Here is an 18,471-nt window from a genome sequence, read left to right as displayed (position 1 = left end):
TTGGCCTTCTTGGCAACAAGGGCACACTGCTGACTCATATCCAGCTTCTCGTCCACTGTCACCCCTAGGTCCTTTTCCGCAGAACTGCTGCCTAGCCATTCGGTCCCTAGTCCGTAGCTGTGCATTGGGTTCTTCCGTCCTAAGTGCAGGACCCTGCACTTATCCCTATTGAACCTCATCAGATTTCTTTTGGCCCAATCCTCCAATTTGTCTAGGTCTTTCTGTATCCTATCCCTCCCCTCCAGCGTATCTACCACTCCTCCCAGTTTAGTATCATCCGCAAATTTGCTGAGAGTGCAATCCACACCATCCTCCAGATCATTTATGAAGATATTGAACAAAACCGGCCCCAGGACCAACCCTTGGGGTACTCCACTTGATACCGGCTGCCAACTAGATATGGAGCCATTGATCACTACCCGTTGAGCCCGACAATCTAGCCAGCTTTCTACCCACCTTGTAGTGCATTCATCCAGCCCATACTTCCTTAACTTGCTGACAAGAATACTGTGGGAGACCGTGTCAAAAGCTTTGCTAAAGTCAAGAAACAATACATACACTGCTTTCCCTTCATCCACAGAACCAGTAATCTCATCATAAAAGGCAATTAGATTAGTCAGGCATGACCTTCCCTTGGTGAATCCATGCTGGCTGTTCCTGATCGCTTTCCTCTCATGCAAGTGCTTCAGGATTGAGTAGTTTTGTATCATCAGCAAATTTTGCCACCTCCCTGTTTACCCCTTTTTCCAGATCATTTATGAATATGTTGAATAGGACTGGGCCCAGAACAGACCCCTGGGGGACACTACTATTTACCTCTCCCCATTCTGAAAACTGACCATTTATTCTTCCCCTTTGTTTCCTATCTTTTAACCAGTTACCCATTCATGAGAGGACCTTCCCTCTTATCCCATGACAGCTTATTTTGCTTAAGAGCCTTTGGTGAAGGACCTTGTCAAAGGCTTTCTGAAAATCTAAGTACACTGTATCCACTGGATCCCCCTTGTCCACATACTTGCTGACCCCCTCAAAGAATTCTAGTAGATGGGAAATCATGCCTCACCATTTACAAAAAAACATGTTGACGCTTCCCCCACAAATCATGTTCATCTAGGTGTCTGACAATTCTGTTCTTCACTATAGTTTCAGCCAGTTTGCCCGGTACTGAAGTCAGGCTTACTGACCTGTAATTGCCGGGATCACCTCTGGAGCCCTTTATAAAAGTTGGGGTCACATTAGCTATCCTCCAGTCATTTGATACAGAAGCTGATTTATATGATAGGTTATAAACTACAGTTAGGAGCTCTGCAATTTCACATTTGAGTTCCTTCAGAACTCTTGGGTGAATCCCATCTGGTCCTGGTGACTTATTACTGTTTAGTTTTATCAATTGGTTCCAAAACCTTCTCTAATGACATCTCAATCTGGGACAGTTCCTCAGATCTGTCACCTAAAAAGAATGGCTCAGGTTGCAAAGAATTCATGTAGTTTCTCTGCAATGGCCTTCTTATCCTTGAGTGCTCCTTTATCTTCCAGTAGCCCCACTGGTTGTTTAGCAGGCTTCCTGTTTCTGATGTACTTTAAAAAAAAATTGCTACTACTTTTTGAGTCCTTGGCCAGCTGTTCTTCAAATTATTTTTTGGCCTTTCTAATTATATTTTCATACTTCATTTACCAGAGTTTATGCTCCTTTATATTTTCCTCACTAGGATTTAACTTTCACTTTTTAAAAGGATGCCTTTTTGCCTCTCACTGCTTCTTTTTTGTTGTTGTTTAGCCACAGTGGCACTTTTTTGGTTCTCTATGTTTTTTAATTTGGGATATACATTTAAGCTGAGCCTCTATTATGGTGTCTTTAAAAAGCTTCCACGCAGCTTGCAGGGATTTCACTGTTGGGGAGAGGGATAGCTCAGTGGTTTGGGCACTGGCCTGCTAAAACCAGGGTTGTGAGTTCAATCCTATTTAGGGATCTGGGGCAAAAATTGGGGATTGGTCCTGCTTTGAGCAGGGGGTTGGACTAGATGACCTCCTGAGGTCCCTTCCAAGCCTGATATTCTATGACTAACTTCCTCATTTTTGTGTAGTCCTCCTTTTTGAAATTAAATGCTACAGTGTTGGGTTTCTGTGGTGTTTTCCACACCACAGGGATGTGGAATTTAATTATATTATGGTCACTGTTATAAAGCGGTCCAGCTCTATTCATCTCTTGGACCAGATCCTATCCTCCAGTTAGGACTAAACCAAGAATTGCTTCTCTTCTTATGGGTTCCAGGACTAGCTGCTCCAAGGAGCAGTCATTTAAGGTGTCAAGAAACTTCCTCTGCATCCTGACCTGAGGTGACATGTGTCCAGCCAATATGAGATGGACGTCGTGCACTTGGGCTTTCAGAAAACCTTTGACAAGGTTCCTCACCACAGGCTCTTAAGCAAAGTCAGCTGCCCTGGGATAAGAGGGAAGGTCCTTTCATTGATCAGTAACTGGTTTGGATCATTGGTCTGACCCAGTATGGCCATTCCCATGCTTTTTAAGCCATTCCCTTTATTTTCAGTGTCTGACATGGGGCCATCCCCATTCTTTGGGTTGCTGGAAATTGGCTCCATTTGGATGAGGGATGCCTCACATCTTTAGGGGCACTGGCTTTGCATTTCTCAGTGTGTTCTCTTTGTCATTTCATTGCAGGACACAGATGCCTTTCACGCAGCGTAACTGTAGCTGTGTCAGTCCCAGGACACTGGAGAGACAAGGTGACTGAGGTAAAATCTTCCATTGGGCCAACTTCTGCTCGTGCGCGAGGCAAGTTCTAGAGGTCTCCGTGGCTTGACAGCCGGTCTCTCAACCAGCAGAAGTCGGCCCAGTAGAAGATGGGGCTTCCCCCACCCTGTCTCTGCCGTGGATGCCTTTCACTAAGTGAAATAAAAAACGCGGCTCGAATTTAGGAAGCCTTTAGAGCCTCTGGCTGCTCCACAGCCTTTGGGCGAACTGTTCGCAAGCCCGGATCCCTGCCACCGGAAGCAGCCCCTGCGGGTCCCCGCGGGGCGGGGCGGGGCAGGGCAGGCGGAGCAGCGGGGGGCCGAGGCCCGAAGCCGCGCAGCCGGAGCACCGCTGACCTGGCCGGGCCCGGCCGGGGGGCCCCGTGCGGCTCGCAAGCGGGTCTCCCCCACCGGCGCCTCCTTGGACTCTCCTGCTTCCGCGCTCGGGCCCGTTTCCGCGGCCGCCGCGGTAAGCGCGGCCCCGGCTCCAGGTGCCGCTTCCCCGGGCACCCAGCCGCCCGCTCGCGGGGCCTGCTCGGGCAAGCGGGGCGAGGGGTCACCCCGGCGCGGGCAGGTCACCGCAGCACCGCGGAGAGGCGGGACGCGTCGGCCCGGTCCGCGCCCCTCCCCCCGCGCCCGCACTCACCGGCCCCTACATCCCGGGCGGCAGCGGCCGGTCCGGCGGCGGCAACACCGGAAGGAGCCCTCGGCGTAACGCCACTTCCGCCGCAGGAAGCACGGCTCACCCTACGCGCCACGTGACTCAGGGCATCCGCACTTCCGCTGGGAGTGGGCGTCAGGCTGCAGTGGCCAAGGCAGAAGCTTCCTCCTGATTGGTCGCAGGTCTCCCCTCGGTTAGTGTGATTGGATGCGTGAGTCACGTGGGCTGTTTCTGCAGCCTGCCCGCCGGAACGTCCCTCGGACGGGCGCCTGCGCCCTGCTGGGAGCTGCTCTCTGGCCCCGCCCCTCCTCTCGCGCCGCCGGGGGCAGATTCCCTCAGCCCGGCTCCCGGCGCGGGCTGCTGCCTTCGCCTCTCCTGGGGGCGGGGCCGGAGGCGCTTCTCCGCCCCGCCCCCTCCCCTCCCCCCCGGGGCCGCGCCGCGCGGGACCTGTGGCCTCCGGCCCCCGGGCGGCTGTCCCGGCCCCCGCGGAGCCCTCCCCCGCTCCCTGAGGGGTCTCTACGCTGCGGTGCGGCCTCTGCGCCCGGCGCCAGCCGCTGCCCTCCGCCTGGTCTCGGGCGGGCCCCGGGAGCCGCGTGCGGCCGCCGCAGAAGCCGCCGGGCGTCGGTGGCCCCTGAAAGGCGACGCGGTGGTGGGCGCTGGCTCGTGTGGGCCGCGGCGGGGCGCCAGCTACCGAGGCGGGCGCGGGGGGCCGGCCGCGGGCAGGGGGAGCCCCCCGGGGCGGGGGGCGGGGGCCGGCCGCGGGCAGGGGGAGCCCCCCGGGGCGGGGGGCGGGGGCCGGCCGCGGGCAGGGGGAGCCCCCCGGGGCGGGGGGCGGGGGCCGGCCGCGGGCAGGGGGAGCCCCCCGGGGCGGGGGGCGGGGGCCGGCCGCGGGCAGGGGGAGCCCCCCGGGGCGGGGGGCGGGGGCCGGCCGCGGGCAGGGGGAGCCCCCCGGGGCGGGGGGCGGGGGCCGGCCGCGGGCAGGGGGAGCCCCCCGGGGCGGGGGGCGGGGGCCGGCCGCGGGCAGGGGGAGCCCCCCGGGGCGGGGGGCGGGGGCCGGCCGCGGGCAGGGGGAGCCCCCCGGGGCGGGGGGCGGGGGCCGGCCGCGGGCAGGGGGAGCCCCCCGGGGAGGGGGGGGGGCCGGCCGCGGGGAGGGGGGGGGGCCGGCCGCGGGCAGGGGGAGCCCCGCGGGGGGGGGGGGGCCGGCCGCGGGCAGGGGGAGCCCCCCGGGGAGGGGGGGTGGGACGGCCGCGGGCAGGGGGAGCCCCCCGGGGAGGGGGGGGGGCCGGCCGCGGGCAGAGCTGGCTCGGGGCGCGTGGGGCCCGTCCGGCCGAGGCAAAGCTGCGTCTGCGGTGGGCCGGCCGCGCCCCGTCCCTGTTCCAGCCCAGCTTCCTGGAGCGAGAGTTGCAAACGAATTTTAGTTCTGGGGTTTTCTTTGAAGTCTGTTTCTGACGTTTTTTTGTTGGAGTACGGCTACTTTCAAACCGGTTATAGAGCGTCCAGGGAGATTGACGTCTTCTCCGATTGCTTTTGTATGTTACCTTCCCGATGTCCCATTTCTGTCCGTTTATTCTTTTACGTAGAGACTGTCCGGTTTGGCCAGTGTACATGGCAGAGGGGCATTGCTGGCCCATGATGGCGTCTGTCACGTTAGTAGATGTGCAGGTGGATGAGCCTGATGGTGTGACTGATGTGGCTGGGTCCTCTGACGGTGTCACTAGAGTAGATATGGGGACATGTAGTAGGCATAGCGGTCAGTAGGTTTGCGGTATAGGGTGGTGTTTATGTGACCATCACATATTTGCACTGTATCTGAAGACCATTATCATGCATAGGGGAAACTGAGGCACCCCTACAGTAGTCAGAGGAAACATTAAGAACAGTCCCACTTCGTCACACTTGCCTCTGGATCCTTTTCAGTTTCTCTACATCCTTTCTAGACATCAGTGACCAAAGCTGGACACCATACTCCAGCTGAGGCCAAACCAGGGCTGAGTAGAGTGGCACTGTCTCCTCCCATGACTTGCATGCTATGCTTCTGTTAATGCAACCTAAAATTGCATTTGCTTTTTTTTTTTGCAACAGCATCGTATTGCTGACTCATGCGGAGGCTGTGATCCACCGCAGCACACAAATCCTTCTCAGCAGTGCTGCCGCCAAGCTGGGTGGTTATCCTCCATTTTGTATCCGTACATTAGGGCTCTGGTAGCAATCAGTCTAGGAGTCAAGTCCTCAAGCACAGCAGAGTACCAAACAAATTAAGGGGTTCTGGCCCACAGGCAGGGCAAAGCAAACAGGCAGTCTAGGAGCCCAGGCCCTCAAGCAGGGTGGGGCACCAAACAGTCTATGTGGCTCTGGCCTTCAGGCAGAGCAGAGTAGCTAAGCAGCCCTTCATCCTAGCGTTGGCAGACAGCAGACAAATTCAGGCCTTTTGGCTTGTGGTCGGGAGGCTGCCACCCAGGGGTGGGGTTGGTATCAGGGAGGAGGGGGGCCCAGGCCCCCCCTACTCCACTGGGTCCCACTCCAGGGCCCTAACAGTGGTGAAGTGTTCCACCATTGCGTCAGTGGAGATCCAGCTGCAACATGCTGACCTGAATGTAGGCAGCAATGCAGCCAGAGTAGTCAGCTGTCCCGGACTCCTTCCTCCCCTCAGGGTGGTCCTGGGATTGTCCTCCATCTCCTTGGGATATACTGCCAGTGGCAGTCCCAGCAGCTTCTCTGCACGTGGGGTGTCTGGTAGGCCTGCAAGTCTTTGGCGCAGCCGAGGTCCTTTTCAGGCCATTCCAGCAGCAGGTGGAGAGTATCTGTCTCCCTTAGCATCTCCACCCTAACTGAGCTGCACAGGGCTCGCCTTTTGTACTTCTTGTCCTGCCCCCATGCTTTTGTGGCCTTCTGGCTCTGCTAACCAGGGGGTGGGCAGGGATTCCTCCCTGTCAATATTGGAAGGAGACCACACCCCCTCACTGCAGGTGGCAAACAATTTAATTAGTTTTAAGACAATGCTGGACAAATTTGTGAGTGCAATTGTATGACAGGGTTGCTTGTGGTGATGGGGGGCAGGGCTCAGCAGCCCTGGGGCTCTTTTCCAGTTTATGTTTGGTGTTCCTAATGCTCACATGTCAGGGTTTCAGCAGCGGTCAGGAAAGGATTCCCTGCCCCCAGTGTTTTCTGGGAGGTTTTTTTTTAATCTCCTTTCCCTGAAGCTTCAGGGATGACTGTGGCTGGACATGGGACACTGGGTGGGGTGTGTCAGGGCTCTGAGATAGCACCAAGCAGTCTCTCTCTCAGGTGCTTGGCTGGCTGGTTCTTGCTCATATCATAGAATATCAGGGTTGGAAGGGACCTCAGGAGGTCATCTAGTGCAACCCCCTGCTCAAAGCAGGACCAATCCCCCACTAAATCATCCCAGCCAGGGCTTTGTCAAGCCTGACCTTAAAAACTTCTGAGGAAGGAGATTCCACCACCTCCCTAGGTAACGCATTCCAGTGCTTCATCACCCTCCTAGTGAAAAAGTTTTTCCTAATATCCAACCTAAGTCTCCCCCACTGCAACTTGAGACCATTACTCCTTGTTCTGTCATCTGCTACCACTGAGAACAGCCTAGAGCCTTCCTCTTTGGAACCCCCTTTCAGGTAGTTGAAAGCAGCTATCAAATCCCCCCTCATTCTTCTCTTCTGTAGACTAAACATCCCCAGTTCCCTCAGCCTCTCCTCGTACCTCATGTGTTCCAGTCCCCTAATCATTTTTGTTGCCTTCTGCTGAATGCTTTCCAATTTTTCCACATCCTTCTTGTAGTGTGGGGCCTAAAACTTGACACAATACTCCAGATTAGGCCTCACCAGTGTCGAATAGAGGGGAACGATCACGTCCCTCGATCTGCTGGCAATGCCCCTACTTATACATCCCAAAATGCCATTGGCCTTCTTGGCAACAAGGACACACTGTTGACTCACATCCAGCTTCTCATCCACTGTAACCACTAGGTCCTTTTCTCCAGAACTGCTGCCTAGCCATTTGGTCCCTAGTCTGTAGCGGTGCATTGGATTCTTCCGTCCTAAGTGCAGGTCTCTGCACTTGTCCTTGTTGAACCTCATCAGATTTCTTTTGGCCCAATCCTCCAATTTCTCTAGGTCCCTCTGTATCCTATACCTACCCTCCAGCGTATCCACCTCTCCTCCCAGTTGAGTGTCATCTGCAAACTTGCTGAGGGTGCAATCCACACCATCCTCCAGATCATTAATGAAGATATTGAACAAAACCAGCCCCGGGACTGACCCTTGGGGCACTCCACTTGATACCGGCTGCCAACTAGACATGGAGCCATTGATCACTACCCGTTGAGCCTGACAATCTAGCCAGATTTCTATCCACCTTATAGTCCATTCATCCAGCCCATACTTGTTTAACTTGCTGGCAAGAATATTGTGGGAGACAGTGTCAAAAGCTTTGCTAAAGTCAAGGAACAACACGTCCACTGCTTTCCCCTCATCCACAGAACCAGTTATCTCGTCATATAAGGCAATTAGATTAGTCAGGCATGACTTGCCCTTGGTGAATCCATGCTGACTGTTCCTGATCACTTTCCTCTCGTCTAAGTGCTTCAGAATTGATTGCTTGAGGACCTGCTCCATGATTTTTCCAGGGACTGAGGTGAGGCTGTCTGGCCTGTAGTTCCCCAGATCCTCCTTCTTCCCTTTTTTTAAAGATGGACACTACATTAGCCTTTTTCCAGTTGCCCAGGACTTCCCGTGATCGCCATGAGTTTTCAAAGATAATGGCCAATGGCTCTGCAATCACATCCACCGACTCCTTTAACACTCTCGGATGCAACGCATCCGGCCCCATGGACTTGTGCATGTCCAGCTTTTCTAAATAGTCCCAAACCACTTCTTTCTCCACAGAGGGCTGGTCACCTCTTCCCCATGCTCTGCTGCCCAGTGCAGTTGTCTGGGAGCTGACCTTGTTAGTGAAGACAGAGGCAAAAAAAGCATTGAGTACATTAGCTTTTTCCACATCCTCTGTCACTAGGTTGCCTCCCTCATTCAGTAAGGGGCCCACACTTTCCTTGACTTTCTTCTTGTTGCTAACATACCTGAAGAAACCCTTCTTGTTACTCTTAGCATCTCTTGCTAGCTGCAACTCCAAGCGTGATTTGGCCTTCCTGATTTCACTCCTGCGTGCCCGAGCAATATTTTTATACTCTCCCCTGGTCATTTGTCCAATCTTCCACTTCTTGTAAGCTTCTTTTCTGTGTTTAAGATCAGTAAGGATTTCACTGTTAAGCCAAGCTGGTCGCCTGCCATATTTACTATTCTTTCTACACATATGCTCAGAGTCTAATTGATCACCATACGTGGGGTTAGGAAGGAATTTCCCCTAGGTCAGATTGGCAGTGACCGTGGGTGGGGTTTCATCTTCCCCTGCAGTGTGTGGATGTAGGTCACTTGCCAGGATTATCTGGGTATATCCCATTTAATCATTTCTCTGCCATTGCAGGGGCCTCGAGCACTGGTGCACCCCAGGGCCTCCTATTCTCTGCCTGTGACATGTAATGATCTAGTCTCCTGTGCAGGAGTGGCAGGTTTGTAGAAATTTTGCTGGTGCCCAGAACTCCCACTCCCCCCCGCCTAAGGCTCTGGGAGGGAGTTTGGGTGCAGGCCCTGGGCTGGGGCAGGGGATTGGGGTACAGGCTCTGGGAGGGAGTTTGGGTGCAAAATGGGATAGAGGTTGGGCTCTGGGAGGGAGTTTGGGTAGGGGAGGGGGTCTGCGGTGCACGCTCTGGGCTGGGGATGTAGGAGGGGGTGAGGGGTGCAGGCTCTGGGAGGGAGTTTGGAGATGGGGGTGTGTGGAGGGAGGGGATGCAAGCTCTGGGAGGGAGTTGGGGGTCGGAGTGAGTGCGGAGGGAGGGGGTGCAGGGATGAGGGGTTTGGGGTGTGGCTGGGGATGAGGGGTTTGGGGTGTGTGAGGGGGTTCAGGGCTGGGGCAGAGGCTTAGGGTGTGGGGGGATGAGGGCTATGGCTGGGGCCAGGGATGAGGGGTGTGGGAGAGACTCAGGACTAGGGCAGAGGGTTGGGGTGAGGGCTCTGGCTGGGGGTGCAGGCTGTGGGGTGGGGTGGAGCTGGGGAGTTTGAGGTGTAGGCAGGCTGCCCCTGGAGTGGGGACAGAGAGGAGGACTCCCCCCAGCCCTCTCCCCTCTGGCAGCAGTGAGCTCTGGGGGAGGGGCCTCCCTCTCTCCCCCCGGCAGCACACTCACCTCACACGACTGTCACTACACTTGCTCCTAGGGCCCCTCTCAAGTCCAGGAAGCCCCCTTGCCTCCCCTGTGGTGGGTGCCAGGGAGGCTGCCATCACATATGCCTCTCCTCCCCTGCTGCCCCTCACTATAGCCTCAATGGGGGTGAGGGATAGGGCTGCCCCTTGCCCACCGTGGGGCAGGAGCGGTGACTGCGGGTGGGGGGGCCCCTGTGCTGGTGGAGGATCCTGCTGGGAAAGGGAAGGGTCCGAGGTGGAAAGGCAGGGTAAGGGCAGCCTGCCCAGCCATTAGTGAGCGGAGGGGCACTAGGACCTGGTGGTGGCAGTTGATGCGCGAGTCAGCGTGGAGCTGCAGGGGAGAGGCAGGAATGCTCTGGGCGGGGGCCCCGAGGGCAGCAAGTGGGGGCCAGGGGACACTTGGAGGAGATGCGTGGGGGCAGCAGCTGGGGCCAGGGGTGAGACCTGGCCCCAAACATTGATGGAGCCGGGCCCCCGGGCCCTGAATATTGCTGGAGCCCGGGCAGCACGGGCCCATACAACTCGCTGCCCCTGCTCCGGTGGGCTGTAATACTTTGGTCTCATTTTGTTTGGTGTGTGAGTGCTGGGTGATGTTGGTGACCTGTGATATACAGGAGGTCAGACTAGGTGATCTAAGGGTAACTTCTGGCCTTAAACTCTATGACAATGACTCTAAAAGTCTCCTGCCCTAGGAGTCACCTACCAGGTTCTGGTCCTTTCTCTTGTCATTTATAAACTGTGCACAGTCTTGCCATTCAGCACTCCAGCATTCAAAAGCAGCAGTCACACCCCAAAAATCATCTGATTTTTAAAAAAGTCAACACTGTGGTCTGTTTGCTCTCTGCTTTTTGAGCCTTTAGGGTTCATGTTTTCCAGCTTTACTCCACAACCAGGAAGGCTTGAAACTTACTTTCTTTTTTTAGTGGAAGCTGGAATTCTCACCTGAGTGAAAGAGCTGGGGCTTTGAGAAAAACACCAAATCTCACAACACTCATGATAGTATCACATGAGCTGGCAACGCTGGAGCAACCCTCGCAGGCAGAAACATAAAGCCAGCCCATAACAGGAACCGATAGTCTTAGCTTCAGTGAACTCTGGCCTCAACCCAACCATAGGCAAAAGCCTCAGACATGATGGACCGTATGTTATCTTGAAGGTCAGTAGCCTCAGAGAAATGGGGGAAGCATCTTTCAGAGTGTAGGGTCTTCTACTGAATTCCAGTATTGCCAAGGCCAGGAGCGCAGAATCATGGTTTTTGGCTGGTGGTCTGATTTTGGAACTTCTCCCCAACATGTGTGTGACGATTAGTCTTTTACCAGCTCTTGCACATTTTTAACAAGGTGATTTTGGCCCCTGCTGCAACAGCATCTGCAGGGAGACCCAGCTGAGAACAGGGCTTAAAAGTGCTTGACTCTGTACAAACACTTTTGAAGTGCGTGTTGAGGCAGGTAACGAGAGCTCCTGACCTGAACTCACGCTTTAGTGTAACGTACAGTGGGGAGTTTCTGATGTGGGAGCTAGATAGCCAACTCATTTTATGCAGGTGCCACCACATATTTGATAGATGGGAACAATTTTTAATACCTGCTGAAGTGGGCAGGTTCCAAACTGGTGATCTACAGGTGATGGGCTCTGTAGCTCATTAGCAATGCCCTTAGCAGAAACCAATGCAAAAGCTGGGATTTGGTCTCTGGGCTGGCAGTTTAGTGCATAGTCTATTCGGCTATAGGAAACTGTCTGGGGGAGTGTCTCAGGCTGGTTTTGCTTCCACAAAATAATATGAAGGCTGGAGCTTTTAGTGTCAGTGTGAGAGTGGCTGCAGCATGGACCAACATCACATTATGTGCCAGAGTCAGCAGCACCGGCATTCTGAATTCCCTACATTCCTCCCTCCAGCCCCAGAAGAAACTCAAGGGGCTTTTCCAATCCCCACTCCACAAACACGGGGCACAATCCAACCCTCAGTAAACTCTTCAGACAGCATTTTCAAACCTAAAATCAGGCCCCTACGCCAGTGTTGTCAACCCCCAGCATTCAAAAAGCGTTAGGCTCCCAAAATGATGAGATTTAAGAAAAATGTTTTCAAGATTTTCTCTGCAATCATGAGATCTAGAAACTTTTCTTTCAGTGAAAGCTGAGATCTCACAAATATGTGGCTTCCAGCAGCTGGGCAATCTCTGTAATAACAATCATAACAGAGAGAGAAGATACCAAGAGCAATTGTGGCATTGGGGGAGACTAGCTTCCAGGTAGAATAAGCACCAATAATAGTACCTAGCTCTTTCCTATTAAGACCGTGGTTCTCAAACTGGGGTCCAGGAGGGTACTCCACGGGGTCTGCATGTCATGTCCGGGGCTGCTGGCCCCGCTGACCAACTCCTCCCCACCCTTCCCAGTGCCTCCTGCATGCCATGGAACAGCTGGGAGGGAGGGAGGGGGAGGAGTGGGGACAGGGAATGCTCAGGGGAGGGGGTGGAAAGAGGCAGGGAAGAGGAGGGGCAGGAGTGGAGAGGGGGTGGGAAGAGGTGGGGCAGGGCCTTGGGGAAAGGGGTGGAGTGGGGTTGGGGCTTGGGACTGAGTGGGGGTTGAGCACCCCCAGGGAAAATTAGAAGCCAGCTTGGGGGTCCATGAAAATTTTGAAAATCAAAATGGACCTCAGGTTGCCAAAATTTAAGAACCGCTGTATTAGGAGATCTTCTCATGTACAGATAAGCATTCAGGGCACTTCCAGAGGAAACTGGTTCATTTATTTACCCTGATTTAAAGGGCCAAACTGTAAGCAGCTGTAAGACATGATTCTGCAATCATAGAGGAAAGGGGAGTTACAGGCCTCTCCAGGATCCTGTTGGTGATGTGTTCTCAGCAGTGGTCCGGCGGGGATCCTCCTGAAACATGTCAGCCTGAACAGTCTTAGCACCATTCCCCTTTAAGGACTCCCTGGGTCACTTCCTACCCCTTCCTCAGATTCAACCATATCTGCAGCATCCTCTGCTTCCCCTCTGCAGTGTGACTGGTCTCTGCATCCTGGGGTGCAGGCCATTCTTCTGCTGGAGACAGTGTCAAGCCTCCTTCCCCTCCGGCAGTCCCACCCTGACTGAGCAGCTCTGCAGGCTTTTATACCGGACTTCCAGGTGGACCATGCCGCAGGCTGCTTCTGCTAGGAGGGAAGGATTAACCCCCTCTGTACTAGTGCAGGGCTGATCCGCCCCATCACACACAGCCAAATGCAAGATAGTACTTGGGGAACAGAGAATTGATGCTATACCTACAGGAGGGGGGCCTCAGTCTTGGAAAGCAGTGACTCGGAGAAGGACTTAGGGCTCATCAGAGATATTTGCCTCAACCTGAGCTATCAGTGCAATGTTGTGGCTTGGCTGTATAAAATGGGGACTATCAAGTGGAAGATGGGAAGATACACGGCTTTGGGAAGCCTGTTACTAGAACACTGTGTCCACTTCTGGGGCCACCCTCAAAGAAGGATGTGGAAATGCTGGAGACACGTCAGAGGAGGGCTACAAAAATGATGCAAGATCTGGAAAACAGGTCTTACGATGTGAGCTCAGCTTGTTCAGTGTGTCGAAGAGATGACTGAGGTGTGATGTGGTCTCTGTGTCTAGGTCCTTGCCTGTGGGAAAGAGATCTGAGAGTGGGGGGTTTTTCAGCCTTGCTGGCAAATGCAGAACAAGGCTGAAGTTAGACAAATTCACCCTTGAAATGAGGGTGAATAAACATTGGACATCTTTCCTGGGAGGGGGTGCACTCGCCTTCCTTTGGAATCTTTGTGAGGAGTTTGGGTATGTTTCTAAAAGACGTGCTTCCATCCAGCTTTTGGGAGAGGTTCTGTGACCGGGGGGGGCGGGTCAGGCAGGATTGTCAGCGTGGTCCCTTATAGCGTATGAATCGCTCTGCTCTCCCCTTCCTCCCTGGGCCCTGGGGAGAATGGGATCTCCTGCATTTCCCTCAGCAGGGTAGAGCTTTGAAATAGTCAACAAAACTATGTAAAATGGGAAGGGATTCCTGTGAATAGTCTGGGTAAGGCAGAAATACCCCCCTGGAAAGGAAGCAAACATAAAAAAGGAGTACTTGTGGCACCTTAGAGACTAACCAATTTATTTGAGCATGAGCTTTCGTGAGCTACAGCTCACTTCATCGGATGCATACCGTGGAAACTGCAGTAGACATTATATACACACAGAGATCATAAAACAAAGTCTGCTGCAGTTTCCACAGTATGCATCGGATGAAGTGAGCTGTAGCTCACGAAAGCTCATGCTCAAATAAATTGGTTAGTCTCTAAGGTGCCACAAGTCCTCCTTTTCTTTTTGTGAATACAGACTAACACGGCTGTTATTCTCAAACATAAAAAGCCTCCCATAAGAGGAGCAAAGAAACTTGTTATACACTGGTGCCATCTTGTGGATATCTATGGAAGTGGCAGAGAACTTGTAAGAACAGAAATCTGAGAGCTATTTGGAAAGAGTCTGATAGAAATTAGAGCAGGGGTGGCCAACCTGGGGCTCCGGAGCCACATGCGGCTCTTCAGAAGTTAATCTGCGGCTCCTTGTCTAGGTATGGGCTCCGGGAGGGCTGGAGCTACAGGCACCAACTTTCCAATGTGCCGGGGGGCGCTCACTGCTCAACCCCTGGCTCTGCCACAGGCCCTGCCCCCTCCCCTGAGCCTGCCGTGCCCTCACTCCCCCCCCCCCCCCCAGAGCCTCCTGCATGCCATGAAACAGCTGATGGGGAGGGAAGGGGAGGCGCTGATTGGCGGGGCTGCTGGTGGGTGGGAGGCGCTGGGAGCAGGGGGTGGAAGCGGATGGGGGGCTGCTGACTTACTACTGTGGCTCTTTGGCAATGTACATTCGTAAATTCTGGCTCCTTCTCAGGCTCAGGTTGGCCATCCCTGGTGTATGCTCTGGAGAAGCTCTGCCCATATATTTGGGGACGGCGTTTCCACCTGCAGATTGACCATGCTGCACTGAAGTGACTTCACACAGTCAAAAATACTAACACAAAAACTTCTTCGGTGGAGAAGACTTAGCTCTTCAAGACTTTGATTTTGAGATACAACATTTCAGGAGCCTCTAACAAAGTGGCTGATGCACTCTCCCGGGAAGGTTTCCCAGAATCAGCTGGGTTAAAATGTCCCTGTATTCTAGGTCATTGTAGTCCTTAAAATGTGGAAAATACTGTTTAGTTCTTCAGGTAATTAGTAGTAAAATTAGAGGTGCATGTATCTTATTAACTCTGTTTTCCTAAACCTCCAGGAAGAAATCCCAGCCGGTGTGGACCCGATCTGAACCAGGCTGGCCAACACCCTCTGTGATTTGGGGGGCGTGATAATGAAAGGGGAGGGGTAGCTCCCTTTTATGGACAGCCAGCCAGCTAGTAGCTATAAAATCCCTCTTACTAGCTGTTCTCTAATTGCTCTTTTAACCCTGTAAAGGGTTAAAAAGTCTCACTGCTATGTATAGGTAAAAGGAAGTAAGTGGGCACCTGGCCAAAAGAGCCAATGGGAAGGCTAGAACTTTTTAAAATTGAGAGAAGACTTCCCTTTTGTCTGTCTGTGGCTGTTCTCCTGGAGCGAGGCGGCAGGGAAGAGCTGTGCTGTAAGAAGCTTGGGCCAGGTATGAAAAAATCATCAGTATCATACCTAGAAACTCCTCATTTGAAACCCCAGCTATGTCAGTAGATCAGGAAATGTCTAGAAAGACGCAATTAGGTTTATGCCTTTATGGCTTGTGGATTCCTCTGTGCTAACCCCAGGTGCTTTTGTTTTGCTTGTAACCTTTAAGCTGGACCTCAAGAAAGCTATTCTTGGTGCATAATCCTTGTAGTTGCTCTTTTAAAATCTAGCAATAGCCTGAGTCCCCGGATGTATTTTCATTTTCTTTCTTTTTTTTAATAAAATTTACTTTTTTAAGAACAGAATTGGATTTTTGTGTCTTAAGAGGTTTGTGCATATTGTTTAATTATCTGGGTGGCAACAGCTGATTTCCTTTTTTTTTCTTTCTCAGCTCTTCCCCAGATCGGGGGTTGAAAGGGCTTGAGGGTACCTCACAGGAAGGAATTCCCAAGTGCGCCTTCCTGGGCTCTCAAAGGGGTTCTGCACTTGGGTGGTGGCAGCATCTACCAATCCAAGGTCAGAGAAAAGCTGTAACCTTGGGAATAATTTACCTAGATTTCAGTAAGGTGTTTGATACCGTGCCAAATGGGGAATTATTAGTTAAATTGGATAAGATGGGGATCAATTGGAAAATTGAAAGGTAGATAAGGAATTGGTTAAAGTGGAGACTACAACGGGTCCTACTGAAAGGTGAACTGTCAGGCTGGAGGGAGGTTACCAGTGGAGTTCCTCAAGGATCGGTTTTGGGACCAATCTTATTTAATCTTTTTATTACTGACCTCGGTACAAAAAGTGGAGTGTGCTAAAAAGTTTGCAGATGACACAAAGCTGGGAGGTATTGCCAATTTAGAGAAGGATCGGGATATCATATAGGAAGATCTGGATGACCTTGTAAACTGGAGTAATAGTAATAGGATGAAATTTAATAGTGAGAAGTGTAAGGTCCTGCATTTAGGGATTAATAACTAGAATTTTAGTTATAAGCTGGGGATTCATCAATTAGAAGTAACGGAGGAGGAGAAGGTCCTTGGAGTATTGGTTGATCATAGGATGACTATGAGCCGCCAATGTGATATGGCCATGAAAAAAGCTAATGCGGTCTTGGGATGCATCAGGCGAGGTATTTCCAGTAGGGATAAGGAGGTTTTAGTACGGTTATACAAGGCACTGGTGAGACCTCACTTGGAATACTGTGTGCAGTTCTGGTCTCCCATGTTTAAGAAGGACGAATTCAAACTGGAACAGGTACAGAGAAGGGCTACTAGGATGATCTGAGGAATGGAAAACCTGTCTTATGAAAGGAGACTCAAGGAGCTTGCCTTGTTTAGCCTAACTAAAAGAAGGTTGAGGGGAGATAGGATTGCTCTCTATAAATATATCAGAGGAATAAATACCAGGGAGGGAGAGGAATTATTTAAACTCAGTACCAAAATGAACACAAGAACAAATGGATATAAACTGGTCATTGGGAAGTTTAGACTTGAAATTAGACGAAGGTTTCTAACCATCAGAGGAGTGAAGTTTTGGAATAGCCTTCCAAGGGAAGCAGTGGGGGCAAAAGATCTATCTGGCTTTAAGATTAAACTCGATAAGTTTATGGAGGAGATGGTATGATGGGATAACATGATTTTGGTAATTAATTGATCTTTAAATATTCATGGTAAATAGGCCCAATGGCCTGTGATGGGATATTAGATGGGGTGCGATCTGAGTTACCCAGGAAAGAATTTTCTGTAGTATCTGGCTAGTGAATCTTGACCCATATGCTCAGGGTTTAGCTGATCGCCATATTTGGGGTCGGGAAGAAATTTTCCTCCAGGGCAGATTGGAAGAGACCCTGGAGGTTTTTCGCCTTCCTCTGTCGAATGGGGCACGGGTCACTTGTTGGAGGATTCTCTACTCCTTGAAGTCTTTAAACCATGATTTGAGGACTTCAATAGCTCAGACATAGGTGAGAGGTTTTTTGCAGGAGTGGTGGGTGAAATTCTGTGGCCTGTGTTGTGCAGGAGGTCAGACTAGATGATCATAATGGTCCCTTCTGACCTAAATATCTATGAAATAATACAAGCCTGGAGGGGCCAGTGTTAATTTTTAGAGTCCTTGCGGGCCCCCCCTTCTGCACTCAAAGTGCCAGAGTGGGGAATCAGCCTTGACAGGAGTGATCCCTTCCTGTACCTCTCTCTGCAGGGCTCTCCGGTCAGTGCACGGCTCCGATCACCAGCTGTGCTCAGGCGCCCTGTGTTCGGGCTGGCCTCCCAATAGGCATGCCGGGCTGCATGAAGTACCTGATGTTCGTGTTCAGTGCGCTCGTGTTCATAAGTGTGTGTGGCCGGACAGGTCCTGGCACAGGCTGGGGCCCTTGCTCATTTGCTCACTGCCTTTACACTGCACTCCAGAGCCAGGGTGAGAAGGGTCCCAGTGCCCGCAGTATGGGCATGACCTGCCTGCACCATGCAGGGCCAGCTCTCACGCTGCCACTGGAGAAGCCCCCAGACCAGTTGTCCCCTGGGGTCAGCTCTGGCACCTGCACTCCCATCCTCTAGGACAGCTGAGCCCAGAGCTGCCTTGCCTCTGCCTGCTCTTCTGCCCTCTCTGCTCATGAAGTTGGCAGCTCTCGGGCCTGCTGGAGGAGCCTCCAAGCCAAGGTGGCAGTGACTGGCGGAGCAGTGGGTGGAAGACTTGTGGGCTCTGTCTCCCTGCTGGGAGGTACCAGGCTCTGGGAATAAGCAGGGATCGGACCCTCCCAGCACTGGCAGACATCACACCATGGGCGTGTGTGGGAGTCCAAACCCTGACACGAAGCCAGAGGGGGCAACTTTCCCCCTTGGGTGCAGGGGGCTCAGAGCTCTCCTGAGAACCTAGGCGCACCACCCCGCTGCCCAGCACTGACCTGCTCTCAATGTGCCACATGGAGGTTGCTGCTCTTCTGGCTGAGGTGGGCCTGGATGCCTCTCCAGAGCCCATCAGCCCGCCCAGGGGGTGGTGTTCCTTCCCCACAGGGCTCAGCTTGCTCGGCAGTCCCTCTTCTCTGGCCTGTGACAGCAGGGGGCACTACACGGTGCCATGTCTGGGCCCAGGATGCCCTTCTGTCCTCGGGGGAAGTGTGCTCTGCCTGCAGCTGTGCTAGGCCCTGCTCCAGGGCAGGCTCAGGCTGCGGGCAGCTGCC

At 53.1% G+C, this 18,471-nt stretch overlaps 1 protein-coding gene and 1 long non-coding RNA gene across 5 annotated transcripts in view; one reads left to right on the top strand and one right to left on the bottom strand.

Moving 5' to 3' along the window:
• ADIPOR1 (adiponectin receptor 1) overlaps window positions 1-3,502 on the bottom strand; it is a 32,832-nt gene extending 29,330 nt beyond the window's left edge. Inside the window, exon 1 of one of the 2 annotated variants that reach the window (XM_073320269.1) lies at window positions 3,398-3,502. The gene's annotated coding sequence lies outside the window, so the exon portion shown is untranslated. Of the gene's footprint in view, window positions 1-3,108; window positions 3,318-3,397 lie in introns of those variants that run through there. The other variant, XM_073320271.1, reaches the window with a different exon arrangement.
• A 1,177-nt stretch (window positions 3,503-4,679) lies between these two features.
• LOC140901430 (uncharacterized) lies at window positions 4,680-15,610 on the top strand. 3 transcript variants are annotated; one of them, XR_012155853.1, is made up of 4 exons: window positions 4,680-4,941; window positions 5,495-8,990; window positions 10,603-10,835; window positions 14,566-15,610. It is a non-coding gene; the product is annotated as an uncharacterized lncRNA (long non-coding RNA). The 3 variants fall into 3 exon arrangements; XR_012155854.1 differs by having other exon boundaries at window positions 4,680-5,574; window positions 8,906-8,990; XR_012155852.1 differs by having other exon boundaries at window positions 4,680-8,990.
• The last annotated feature ends 2,861 nt before the right edge of the window (window positions 15,611-18,471 follow it).

This window comes from Lepidochelys kempii, chromosome 21, assembly GCF_965140265.1.
Source record: "Lepidochelys kempii isolate rLepKem1 chromosome 21, rLepKem1.hap2, whole genome shotgun sequence".
Taxonomy (NCBI): domain Eukaryota; kingdom Metazoa; phylum Chordata; order Testudines; family Cheloniidae; genus Lepidochelys; species Lepidochelys kempii.
This window is presented reverse-complemented; position numbering and strand designations above follow the sequence as displayed.